The 13445-nt window shown below is 41.2% G+C and overlaps 1 protein-coding gene across 4 annotated transcripts in view; it reads left to right on the top strand.

Moving 5' to 3' along the window:
- The window catches only part of tbc1d22a (TBC1 domain family, member 22a), a 188100-nt gene that overhangs the window by 118120 nt on the left and 56535 nt on the right, over window positions 1-13445 (top strand). The gene's annotated exons all lie outside the window — the stretch shown is intronic.

Below are 13445 nucleotides of genomic sequence, written 5' to 3'. Positions count from 1 at the left end.
GCCTATTGTGCATTATGTCGCTATGGTTACCAAACAAGAGACGGCGTATATGGGAGAGAGAAAAAAGCTGAGAACAAATTTTGACTTGGGCGAAATTTTTATTTATTTATTTATTTATTTATTTATTTATTTATTTATTTATTTATTTATTTATTCATTTTTGTGGTGGTCAAATCGCTCTAGAAAGTATTTTATGCAGACATGCAAGCTACAGTCACACATGAATAAAGTCTCTATCTATCTATCTATCTATCTATCTATCTATCTATCTATCTATCTATCTATCTATCTATCTATCTATCTATCTATCTATCTATCTATCTATCTATCTATCTATCGAAATCTGATCTCATCTTATGCATTTGAATAATCGTAAGTACAGAACCAGCAAATTTGAAAACCCAACAACCCCCCCCCCCAAAAAAAAAAAAAAAAAAACCTCTAAATACGTACCATAATATGCACTTTCAGTAAACATGCTACATTATTATTATATATTTTTTTTTAGAAAGCCCATGCTCTAGGGTATTTACTGCTCCTCAGGCAGTTCTTCTATATTTGCAAATGTTGCACAGGAAAGATATTAGAACGATGGTGTGTACGCAGTGAACAAAACACAGGATCACGCTTAAATCCGCATCTCAATATTTGCGCGCGATCGCAAATCCCCCTTCCCCACCCCACCCCCCCACCCCCCCGATAAAAAAAAAAAAACACAATAAAAAAAAAAACAAATGCAAAAAAACAGAAGAGGCATATCGCTCTCGGTTCCTCCTGTCATTCTGCTGACTATACATAAGTTGCCTGCCCTAACTCGCCAGGTTTACAGTCTCTTATTTTTTTTTTCCCTTTTTCTTTTTTTCTTCCCCCTTCTCTACATTTCTTGCCCTCGCTCCTTCAGCCCGAGTGTCAGACTCAATCAGTGCTGCAGTGGTTTGGCCTTTGCAGAGAGTGCCGCTGCCCCGCTGGGGAAAAGCCGAAGTCACTGGAGCATAAGCCGCTCTCATTACTTTCTATTAGGTGGCCATAATCAGAATTGAATGGCCACTTCTCAACTTCTCAGAGACAGACCCCGTTTCTGCGCATAGGCACCCGGGCTGTCAGCTCAGCCTGCATTCAGCTCAACCGTGCTTTTTACACACACACACACACACACACACACACACACACACACACACACACACACACATATATACATACATGTATATAAAAACAGGAGAAAATAAGGCAGTTCCATTTGTAAATGTCTTTTCTCTGTGTTAGCGATGTGTCTCCCTATGTGTGTGTGTGTGTGTGTGTGTGTGTATTTAATATGTTTGGGGAATGGTGTGATTTCCTAACAGACCCTGTATCCTTGATGGTCATTTTTATATACGAGAGATGGTGTTTGGGCTGCAGAATCTGTCCATCATTAGAACAATAGTGTTAAGCATGAAGTAGCCTGCCTAACAGATCTTGTTGTTCTGGAATAAATGTCTTTCGTGTGTGTGTGTGTGTGTGTGTGTGTGTGTGTGTGTGTGTGTGTGTGTGTGTCAGTGATCATCTTCAATCAGAGGGAAAGTTGTTCCCATGAAAGAGTAATGGCTAAGTGATATTAGACTTTGGTTCCAAAGATGATAAGTTCAAATCTCCAGCCCCACCAAGCTGCCACTTGTGGGCCCCTGAGCAAGGCCCATGACTGCGATTAAATGTAAATGGTTGGATTATTATTTTTTTTTCTGATCCGATTTCACGTTGCTTTCAACTTTACCTCAGTGGTTGCCCTCATTCTTTATTAAAGTATTTGTATAAAAATCGTGTGCCTCCAACTTTGTGCTAATAGTGAATTGTGGAAAAGCAACATATGGCTGGAAAGGGCAGGTGTCCCAATACTTTTGGCAACATAGTGTGTAAAATGGAATCTTCACAGAAATTGGGTGCAACAACCGCAATTTTGCTTCTACAGTATTTTCTTTGATAATATATTTATCTATGATGGATCCAACACCGATCGTTCAGTGTGATTAGCGGTAATTAATTCTGCCGTTAAAAAGAAATCGTGTAGAAATTGAATTCTGGCAGCATATGCACCCTGAATAACATCTGTTATTTTTTTAAATGTACAGCTGTTCTAGTCATGTCTTGGCTCAGAGGGTAGTGTAGTGCATGCAGTCGTAGCATTAGAGTGATCTCACAGCCACGTCAGCACCCGTTCTACATGCTGTGCTGTAATTCAGCTCACGAGAGGTTTAACGCACTTCGGGTTCGCCTCAGTTTTGTCGTTTTGTCAAATTTCCCCGGTGCTTTACGCGGCGTGCCGACCCCGCTCTTGTCAAACCATGAAATGCCGCTGTAAATGTCCAACCACCGGATGGCACAAGGTTATTCATCCGGGGCAGGAGTCAGCTTTCATGAACTCTTCGCAAAACACGACGTGACCTGCGAGACATGTCAAATAAAACACAATAACGCACGCCGTAAAAGGAAAATAATCAGCGACGGTGGTGCGAGCGATCAGCCCGTGTTATCATCTATTACTGCAGCTATAACAATCCACAGCACTGTAACAGCAATTCCATATATATAATCTACTGTTAAACTTTATATCATGTTTCTAACCATTTATAGTTACTGTTAATGCACTATTAAGGACCTGCGATTACTTTCTAGGAGCTAAATAGGAGCTCTAAACAACCAAAAACAAGGCATCAAGAGTTTCAGTTGTCAACACTCTTTATTTTCTCTCTCTTTCCTTTCTCCGTTTTTTTTTTTTTTTTTTTTTTTTTTAATCTAGCCCACTATCAAATCTAATTTGACTGAGTAAGATTGGGTGGGGATTTCTGGTCCTCATCAGATAATCGTTCCATTTGTTTCAGTTCTATAAGTCAGAGAACCGTCGCATCTCACTTGTCAACTGCGCTCACTCCAGAGAGAACTTCAGCAAGTCTGGCTTGAGTCGACCCGCTCCCGAGTAATGCCTGGCGATTTCCACCACGATTTGTTCTTCCGAGACAAATTTAGAAAATCCTACGCATTTTGGAAAAGCATGAAAAAGTATGGGATTTGATTGGTGATTTCCAGATCTGAATTAGTATTAAAAAAAAAATGTACGGTATTGAATTGCCGTTTTTATACTATTGCTCTATTTGTTTAGTTTTTTTCTGAAATATTAGATAAAGAATCTATAAAAATAAATATTTTTTCAAAACAAAGGTTTTGAAAAACCTACATTAGGGGTGCAACGGATCGCAGTGGGTCCGTGATCCATACGGATCGCGACTCACGGTTTGGCACGCACGTGAACCGCGGATTCATAGCAAATTCATTTATTTGACTGATTTCTTTTCCTGCTGATGTTGCATTTTTAGTCATTTCGTTAACTACACAGAGCAGTACATACACAGAGCATTACACAGAGCAGTCATGTGTTAATCGGTCAATAACAACGGCTAGCGGAGGAGCAGAGGAATTTGAAAAGCCTCCCGCCTCATTCAAATCGCATGTATGGGAGCATTTCCTTGCGCTTTTTTTTTTTGCTCTTTTCTTGTAATAAATGCAAAGCACATTATACCTGTCTGCTCCCCCTTTTTTCACTGATCCGATCTGTGACTCCAAATAATAAATATTAAATTCTAAAGCAACTTTTCCGTCTAAAAACGCTCCCAGTTCACACTTTCGCTTTCGGTCGTTTCTCAAAAGTCGCTCATCCACACCGAAACGTCTGAAAGCGATTACGTCACGTCACTGCGATTACGTCACGTCACTGCGCATGAGTAAGACGTAAGACCTGCGTCATGGTGTCAAAAACGTGTCCTCGGTTTTTTTACAGTCCACACGAATTTATTGACCTTTTCAAAAAGCTAGGTTTGTGTTGACTCGAGATTTAGAAGTTAAAAAATTCAATTAAGTTTGCATATTTGAGCAATTTTGAAATGAAAAACACGTAGGAACCTTTAGACTGAAAGATCGCTATAATTGCTATTATATAATTGTTAATTGTTTCAAATCTGTAGTCTTTGATCACTGATTTGTGTTCACCGACAGGCGATTAATGGCCATTGCTATAATTATTTATTTTTTTACTCTGATGAAATTCGGAACTCCGGAGATTTCAGACTCTTTCCTGCCGACGCTTTCATGAACCTGATGAAGCTTATTACCTTTTTGAGTTATGGAGGGAAACAAAGCGTTTGTACGATGTTTTATTATCGAGAGATGTCACAAACAAAATGAACGCTAATGAATTAAGATCGGTTTTTGTTTGCATTCCGTGTCACAGATTGATGAGGGAAAATTTCAGACGAGTCTACTGACATTATGACAACTGAGATCCTACAGTGTGACACGAGGATCACGTTGGTACAGTCTGACAAGCAACGCTCACAACGAACTTTAAAATTCTCTTAGCGTGAGCGCAGTATTAGTCGTAGACATCCAACGCATTGAGGTCGAAAAGACAATTTCGCCCACGGCAAGTAGCCTGCCCTTTGTGTTGCGCCTCTGCAGCCCAAATCCCACTTTGTCTAGGTCGAGACCGAACGTCAGTTTCTCAGCACAAACAGTTCTTTTTTGGAGTTAAAACCTGTGGATTTATTGCTCGTTATTATTTAAATTGCTCCATTGTAACGGCAGCCCATGTCGGCTTTAATCAAGCTTCACGTATCGCTCGGTACTGTAGTAGGTTTTAGAGGAAATCAATCAAGCAATCATGTTTTTCATTTTTTTTTTTCTTTTTCCTCAACTCACTTTTTTTCACAAAGGAAAGTGGGCAGGGAGGGTAGACGAGTGTATGAGCACCGGTTCCACATTGTCTAATAAAACAGGACCTAACAGCCTGAGGCTGATCTTGTTGAGGGCATGAGATCCTGACTAGAGTCAAAGCTCCAAGCAAATTGACGTTCAAACATTCTCGCTTGCGGACATCCACGACCACCACCATATGCCCGTATTGTGTCAGGTGAAGGTGGAGCGTGCCGGTCAAGCCCGACATGGCAGCCACGGCCCACGGGAAGCTGCGGGATGTCACGAAAGGCAACCCGAGGATCCGTATTATCCCCTTTTCCTGCCTCGCCACTTTTCCCCTCGCCGCGTTCCACCTCTCTTACACACATCTGTTCAGCTGCAGATGCGGGTTCACATGCTGACACTACACTTTCTAATGGCCCTGGCACCTGCCTCCCAATGAGGGGAAATGCACTCAGGTGTTTCGGTGCAGTGAAATGTAAACCCAGACCATTTCTTTTTTTTTTCTCTTGCTGCTTCATACCCGAGGTCCGCATGTCTTTCAAGTTTTCCCATTTCAGGATGCAGCTCAGGAATAAAGACTCCTTCTGGGATATTACGGGCTCATCATTAGCGCATCATTACTCCGTTTCCCTTTTGTAAAGGTATACGGTATCCAACCGCACATCGCGACACTTCAGCCGCGTAATCGAGACGTTTCTTGTGCGCGATGCATTCAGGTTTATTCTGAGAGGTGCTTGAACACAATTGATATTACAAAATAGCAGTGATTACTATGCAAGTAATTTGCACCCATTTGCACGCTACTTCTACATCTTGAGAGCAGATTCTTTTTTTTTTTTTTTTTTTTTAATGCGATTCTTGCCTCGATTGTGGCAACACTGGAGTTTATTTCAGAGAAAAAGCAAAAAAACAACAAAAAAACTGATTTTTGCTTTCAAATACTTAAAGCTTAAACACACGCTTACAGTGTTGAGTGACCCTTTTAACCCACAAGTCATTCCAGGCAGACCTTCTGTTAGCGACAGTTGTGTATTGTACAGTTTAAAAAACAAACTCTTCAGTAGAGTAAAAAGTGCACAATGTATCTCCGATTGTTTAATATTCATATACTTTGTTTTTTTTTATTGTGCTTACCATAGATGCAGCTGTGACCCAGGTTCTAGCAGGCCAAGTGTAATGTACACACCAGCAGCTGATTTAAAGTCTGCTTCTGTAGTCCCTGTCAAAGTTGGTAGGGCTGCTGTGAGTCACGCTTGGAAGGACTTTAAGGCCGTGCTTGAAATTCTGACCCTCCCGGGGTTATAGAATCACTGGTTCTTTTTTTTTTTTTTTTTTTGCCCTCCGCGGTTGCGGTTGCATCTGTTTGCTCAGGGTACTGTTTCCAGAGAGGTCACCTGCTCTTCTGTAGCGTTTTCCCCTGCTGCTGCTGCTATAACAGAGCGCCTGGTGTACAATGGAGGCACATTTACAACACTCACTGAATTATGCATTGAGAGAGGATTGGCGGAAGCGGGCCGTTTGTAGCGGGAAAGGTAGAATCTAAGGTGTGTATGACCACTTTAAAGGGTTTGCATGTTTATAGGACAGAATAGGTGCATGGAGCCAATCTTGCCTGGGTTTTCAGGGTGATTAGACGTTTGTCCGATACTACAGAAGTATTTAGTTTCCAGCGTTTTAGGTGCTCGACCCTTCGAAAATGAAGATTTTAAAAGTATTGAACTGTATAGTATTAACGTTTATACCACACCGCTGTCGAGTTCTCGAAATCTCATTGGTCAGAAGTTTTTGATTGATTGTGTTAAAGTTGGCTTTATTGTCATTCCAACCATATAGAGTGCAGTACACAGTGAAAGGAAACAGCATTCCCCCAGGACGAGGTGCTGCATCAGACAACATAAATTAACTGAAGGAACACGGAACTGCACAGAACTATAAACTAACATCACAAAGTGCACATGCGCAACATTTAGAGCAAAATAAACAGACCCAAAAGACAGCATGGGGCAAGATATGCTATTTATTTCACTTTATGAGGCGGTATCAAAAAGTTTCAAGACTTGCTCTGTTTACAAGAAAGTTCTATATTTATCTACGTTTGCACACCATCACCTTCAGGATAGTCTCCTTGCATGGCTATACAACGCTCCTGCCACTTCTGGTGAGAATAGCACCAGTTGCACAGTTGTACACAGGATGATGTCTTTTGGCACACTGACTTATGAAGGTCAGTGCTCCCTGTGACTGTGCGTGCAACCCTGTGCTGCCATCTGTTGGCGTGTTACAAACATTTTTGATACCACCTTGTATATAATAACGGATAGTTCCTAAAAAGCAAACACAGAGATGGAAGTTTAGTAGCTTAGTGGGTAAGGGTTACTGATCGGACGTTTGGGGGTTCAAGGGGGTTGGGGGTATCGCCAAGGCTGCCACTGTTGGTCCCTTGAGCAAGGCTATTGACTCTCTGTGCTTCAGTGGTGCTGTATCATGGCTAGCCCTGCACTCATACCCCAGCTTCCTAACATCACTGCGATATGTGAAGAAAGAATTTCACTGTGCTGTCAAGTACATGTGATGCGTATTAAGTATATGTAATCCTGCAATTTAACAAGTGAAAATGTAGAATTAACAATTCTGTGCAGCTCGGAGATGCTTAACGTTGATGAAATGAGCTGTAGTGTCAGCACTAGTGTCAGAGGGGTAATGCAGTTTCTTGGCAACATGACAAGCCGCTGTACACTGAGAGCGAGCGAGAAAAAAGGGGCTGGTGAGGGAATGACTGCTTGTAGTTACTATAATCTAAGAGACAACAGAAACTTGTTTCACAAAATTAAACATGGAATTCGTATGTGCTTTTTGAACATTCTGTTTCACATAATTCACCTTGGCTGTTACATAATAACCTCCACTCTTCTGGGAAGATGTTCCTCCAGATTTTGAAGTGCGTTAATGGAGATTTGTGCTCCTTTAGCCACCAGTGAGGAGACCTGGGGTGCGTTTAGCGTTTCAATTCATCCCAAGAGTGTTGAGGTCAGAGATCTAGAGCAGGAGGTATTCCATTCCATCCTACGTAAAGCATATGTTCATTGGGCTCACTTTGTGCACATGTTGGAACAGAATTGGGTCTCCTACTGTAGTTCCAGTAAAAAGGAAATTTTATACAACGGTATCGTAAACAATTGTACTCCTCTACCTTTGAAGTAACAGTTTGGGGAAGAACTGAAAACTTTCTTTCGGCTTCTCCCGTTAGGGGTCGCCACAGCGGATCCTCCGCACGTTTGATTTGGCACATGTTTTACGCTGGATGCCCTTCCTAACGCAACCCTCCCCAATTTATCCGGGCTTCTGGACCGGCACTGAGAGTGGAAGGGGATGGTTCCCTGACCGGGGATCGAACCCGGGTCGCAGCGGTGAGAGCGCTGCATCTTAACCACTAGACCACTGCATCTTAACCACTAGACCACCAGGGGACCCTAGTTTGGGGAAGAACTGACATATGGCTAAAAAAAAAAAAAAACCTGGTGTCCCAATACTTTTGTCAGTATTGTGTTATAAAGGGGGCTGTAAACAGGTTGTCTGCTTTATACTGGCCAATCATTGATTATTTCCCTTTTATGGAATATCCTGAAATGTTTTATTCCTTATATCGCACTTATATATGTACTTGTCTAAATACAGAAAAAAAACTTTTTCCACAAAACCTTTGTGGGGGAAAAAGAGGCCTGAACAGTTATTACATATACACATAAATTCAGGACACTGGAAACTGGTATTAGTTGATGCTTTAATTGCAGCCCGAAACATGACCTGCAGTTTCTGCTATGTGTATATTCCTGTATATCTATATTATTACAAACACTCTTAAATGTTTTAATACTGTACAGTGTTCACTAAAGGACATTTTAAGACTTACAGGAAAGAACCGCTCTTTTTTTTTATTTTTTTTTTATGCCTGGGCTGATGGATTGCTTGTATTTTAGTATAGATGGCTGTCTCTTAGGGGAACCATAAGGCAGATGGCTTTCCGGGCGCTCGCTGTGTACTACTAAGCTTATCGCTATTGTGCGTCGCCACAGGCAGACTCATCAGGTTTTGCACACTGTGCGTTTTGCAAGTACCATTCTGAGACTCTATACATCATAACTTAAAACGAGGAGCCGCTGGATGCTGTCAGTGCTTTTTTTTTTTTTTTTTTTTTTTCTTACGCGGCGTCATTATCAAGGCGATAAAACACAAATATCCATCGACGCAATGGACTTTTCCGCAGAAAGCCGCGGTGCTGGAATTAGCCTTCAGTGAACGCTTTGAAAAATGGAAGCGCTGGAAATCGTTCGCGGCTCGTATGATGCAATCGGCGTCAATCCATTGTAAATACATTCGACCCCTTTCGCTGAGATGTTTACCGATAAACATTTTCTTCAGGCTTCCACCTGATCTCCTGTCCGACTAGTGCCTCCCCCCCGTCGAGCTGAAAAAGGCTGATGGTGAGATCGCACCAGATCAACCCGTTCAAACAGCCGTATCGATTTTTTTTTTCCTCACCAGCGCGCCATTTTAATCCGGCTGCCAATTTCCTTCCGGTGACTCTATCTTAAGTTTTAATGAACTGCCTGCACCTCAAAAGTGCCTGGAGTTTTTTCATAAGCCTTTCAAACTCGAAGCGTTGTATTGAAAGTGAAGTTTCCATTTCTAACCCTGGCCCTTGCGTTTTAATAAAACGTAGGTGTGAATTAGCCTCTGCAGAATCCCGATAACTCTGATTCAATGTGAAATATCTCAACATACAGATCTCTGCTAGAGGAACTGACTAGAAAAAGTCCTGCGCGCATGACTAGCGCTCCATCACATCATAAACCGCTTCTAATCTGCAACATTTACCACTGTAATACTGTGCACTTTATTAGCAACACCCCTCACACATGCAGTTATTTAATGAGCCAATTTTGTGCCAGCAGCACAATAAATTGAGTCTCGTAAGTGCAGGTCAAATATCAGATGGTTAAAATGGTTAAAAAAGATTCGGAAATGGCTGATCTTTTCGGATTCTCGCACGCAAGAGTTTTTAGAGTTTGCACAGAATGGTGCGGAAAAACAAAAGACCACATATGGTTGTTGAAGAGAGATAGTAGAGCAGTGGTTCTTTAACTTTTTCTGCCATTCCCCACTGTAGAGGTGGGTGGATTTTCAAGTCTTCCATTACCCCAAAAAATTTTAAAAATTAAAAATTTTAAATGTATTGAAATATCAAAACCTAAATTACTAAAATTAAATAGCATCAAGTTCAAATTAAAAAAGTGTAGTTGAGTTTGGTATCCTAACTTGTGTTGTTTTCATTTACTTACATTTATTACCTAATTGTTTGTATGGTTGCTTTGATTGTATGAACTTTAATTTCCACAGAGAAATAAAAAATGAAGATTAATAAAGTACAAAAAAATGTAGAAAGACAACCGTTCATTGCGTTCCACCTGCCATGTCTTTATTCCCCACTAGAGGGGTGCCCCCCACACTTCGTGACCCACTGCGTTAGATAGAATGACCGGACTTTCCTGAGCTGACAGGAAGTCTATAGAAACTCATTTAAAAAGGTTTACAGAAGCTCATATAGGAAGTCTATAGAAACTCATAAAGGAAGTCTATAGAATCCCATATAGGAAGTCTATAGAATCCCATATAGGAAGTCTATAGAATCCCATATAGGAAGTCTATAGAAAACAATATAGGAAGTCTGTAGAATCCCATATAGGAAGTCTATAGAAACCCATAAAGGAAGTCTATAGAAACTAATATAGGAAGTCTATAGAATACCATATAGAAAGTCTATAGAATACCATATAGAAAGTCTATAGAATCCCATATAGGAAGTCTATAGAAACACATAGGAAGTCTATAGAATGCTATATAGGAAGTATATAGAATCCCATATAGGAGGTCTATAGAATCCCATATAGGAAGTTTATAGAAACTAATATAGGAAGTCTGTAGAATCCCATATAGGAAGTCTATAGAAACCCATAAAGGAAGTGTATAGAAACCCATAAAGGAAGTCTATAGAAACTAATATAGGAAGTCTATAGAATACCATATAGAAAGTCTATAGAATACCATATAGAAAGTCTATAGAATCCCATATAGGAAGTCTATAGAAACACATAGGAAGTCTATAGAATGCTATATAGGAAGTATATAGAATCCCATATAGGAAGTCTATAGAATCCCATATAGGAAGTTTATAGAAACTAATATAGGAAGTTTATAGAAACCCATAAAGCAAGTCTATAGAATCCCATAGAGGAAGTCTATAGAACTAATATAGGAAGTCTATAGAATCCCATATAGAGATCTATAGAAACTAAAATAGGAAGTCTGTAGGATCCCATATAGGAAGTCTATAGAAAACCTTGAGCTGGAACTGCTACAACAGCAGAAGACCACATCCACCAATTACATGAGGCTGTCACAATAGACACTTGAAGTCTGGGCATATTTATTTCCTGAGTGTCCAGTGTGAATTTTTTATTTACCACAGTTGTAAAAGAATGATTGTTTAAGCTTTGGCTTAAACCAGCAAGGCACAGTCAATCACTCACTGTTTAAGGATTATTATTTTTTTGCCTCAGCCTGTATAAACCCTAAAGCGTGCCATGTGTCAAAAAGAATTCCAACAAGATTTCGAAGAATCTTTAGGAGCTTGCTATCAATTCACTTCGGCTTTGAACACGCTGATAGATCCCTGGCTGTGTGCGTTGCTATGAATGGGTTTCAGTATTGGCTGAGTTTTATGAGTTCAGCCTCTCGCTTACGAGTGAAGTCTCTGGAACACAGCGAACGGGAGATGGGGAGCTCGGCTGGATGTGACCTTCGTGGTCCAGCACCAAGATTATTAAGACAAAAGATGTACAGAGAGAGAGAGAGAGAGAGAGAGAGAGTCAGATGGTGCTGGAGACCCAGGCATTAAATTTGTGCCATTAAACCTTTTATGACGCTTCATGCACGTCACATCCTCTCTGTTTATAATGAGTGAGTGAGTGTTTGCATATTATATATATCATAATTACACGTATAAACCTCCTTTCTCACGTTTCTCCTGGTATCAGAGTAGCACACATTCGTAACCCGGCAGCCTTTCCTCCTAGCATGCCCTGGGCTCTGATAGCACGGGACCCACGCTAGTTTGACGCGGAAACGAAAACGCTGCTCCAATTAAAATCAGCACATGGGGGCGAGCACACCACCGGATAAATAAGGACGATGAATCAAACAGGCAGTCACCTTCAGCTCAGCGACGACTGCAAAGTCACTCCTCTCCTTCTGCGACGACTTTCCATGTATTTAATTCGTTATTTTTTTATTCCGTTTTTTTTTCCATTCCGAGAGGCTTTTTGGTGAGGGCGAAGCCAAGGTGTGTCCAGGAGCACAATTATCTGCCGAATCGTTCAAACGTTTTCCCGTTCAAGCATTAGCTCTCTGCTCACAGTGAGACATAAATGTTCCTGACAGCAGGCAGTAAACGTTCGTAGGATTTTACACGCATTGTTCTCCGCAGTCCGCTTATCTAGCCAGAAATCCGAGCGAAATTGCGCGGAGGTGTAAATTGAGCATGTCACTTTAAAACCCTCGGCCGCCGAACGCAGATTCTCTCTGTTCAGCTCTTAATCCACTCTCAGGGCTTTCTGTAGCCGCTGTGCTAGAATCACTGTATCTGTGGAGCTGATCAGTGCTAACTGTAGATTTGAGTAGTGAGATTCTGGTCCTGATCCCAAAAAAGGTGCCAATACTTATTCACAAGAAGAGTTGACTTTTTTTTTTTTTTTAAAGAGGGTGTGTATTTACTCTGACTTTACACCTAGTTTTCTGTAGAATCGACTTTTCTTTATTTCGCTCTTTCTCTCCTTCCCTTATTTTGTGCTCTCCCTTTCCTTCACACTTTCCTTCCCTCTCTCTCTCTTACTTCCTCTTCCTTTCCTTTGCTCTCCTATTCTTCCTCTCTATCTTTCTCCCAATCCCAATCTCCTTTTTTCTCCCTCGCTTTCTCTATCCATCTCTCTCTCCTCCTTCCTCTCTCTCTCCTCGTGATCCCTTTACCTATCTCTCTCCCTCTCCCTCTTTCTTTCCATCCCTTTCTCCCATTCCCACTCCCTCACCCATCACTCTCTCCGTTTTTTTCCCTTTCTCTTTTCTTCCCTCTCTTGTCTCCCTACTTATTCTCCCCCTTCTCTGTTTTTTAGTCTTTCCTCTCTCTCTCTCTCTCTCTCTCTCTCTCTCTCTCTCTCTCTCTCTCTCTCTCTCTCTCTCTCTCTCTCTCTCTCTCTCTCTCTCGTTATGCCTCATACATGTCCAGATGTTTCTGATGCAAGTCGTTTTCTTCAGGATTGATCGCTTGTTGTTTTTATCAGTTCTGTTACGGTATATAAGTTAATAGTTCTTATTTAAGAATGTTCACATGTGCATAAGAGCTTGTGTCATTTAAAAAACAAAAAGCGTACTGCAGCTGTAAATAAAAAGTCAAAAACATCTGGCCTGCTGCATGGGGCTTCTTCCACGAGCTGCTGCCCCTCATCCTCCCTCATTTCCCAAATCCAAATATTCATCTAACGGCACACACATTGGAAATAATCAAGAGCGTGTCCTAATGAGAAGCGTTTGATGAGAGCCCACGAGCGCCGTGCGGCTTCTCTGAGCACAAACTCCCCCGAATTTGCACATTGTTTTTTTTGTTCTTA

Source organism: Silurus aristotelis (genome assembly GCF_946808225.1).
Source record: "Silurus aristotelis genome assembly, chromosome: 24".
NCBI classification, from domain to species: Eukaryota; Metazoa; Chordata; class Actinopteri; order Siluriformes; family Siluridae; genus Silurus; species Silurus aristotelis.
The sequence above is the reverse complement of the archived record's forward strand: the minus strand, read 5'-3'. Positions and strand labels throughout refer to the sequence as shown.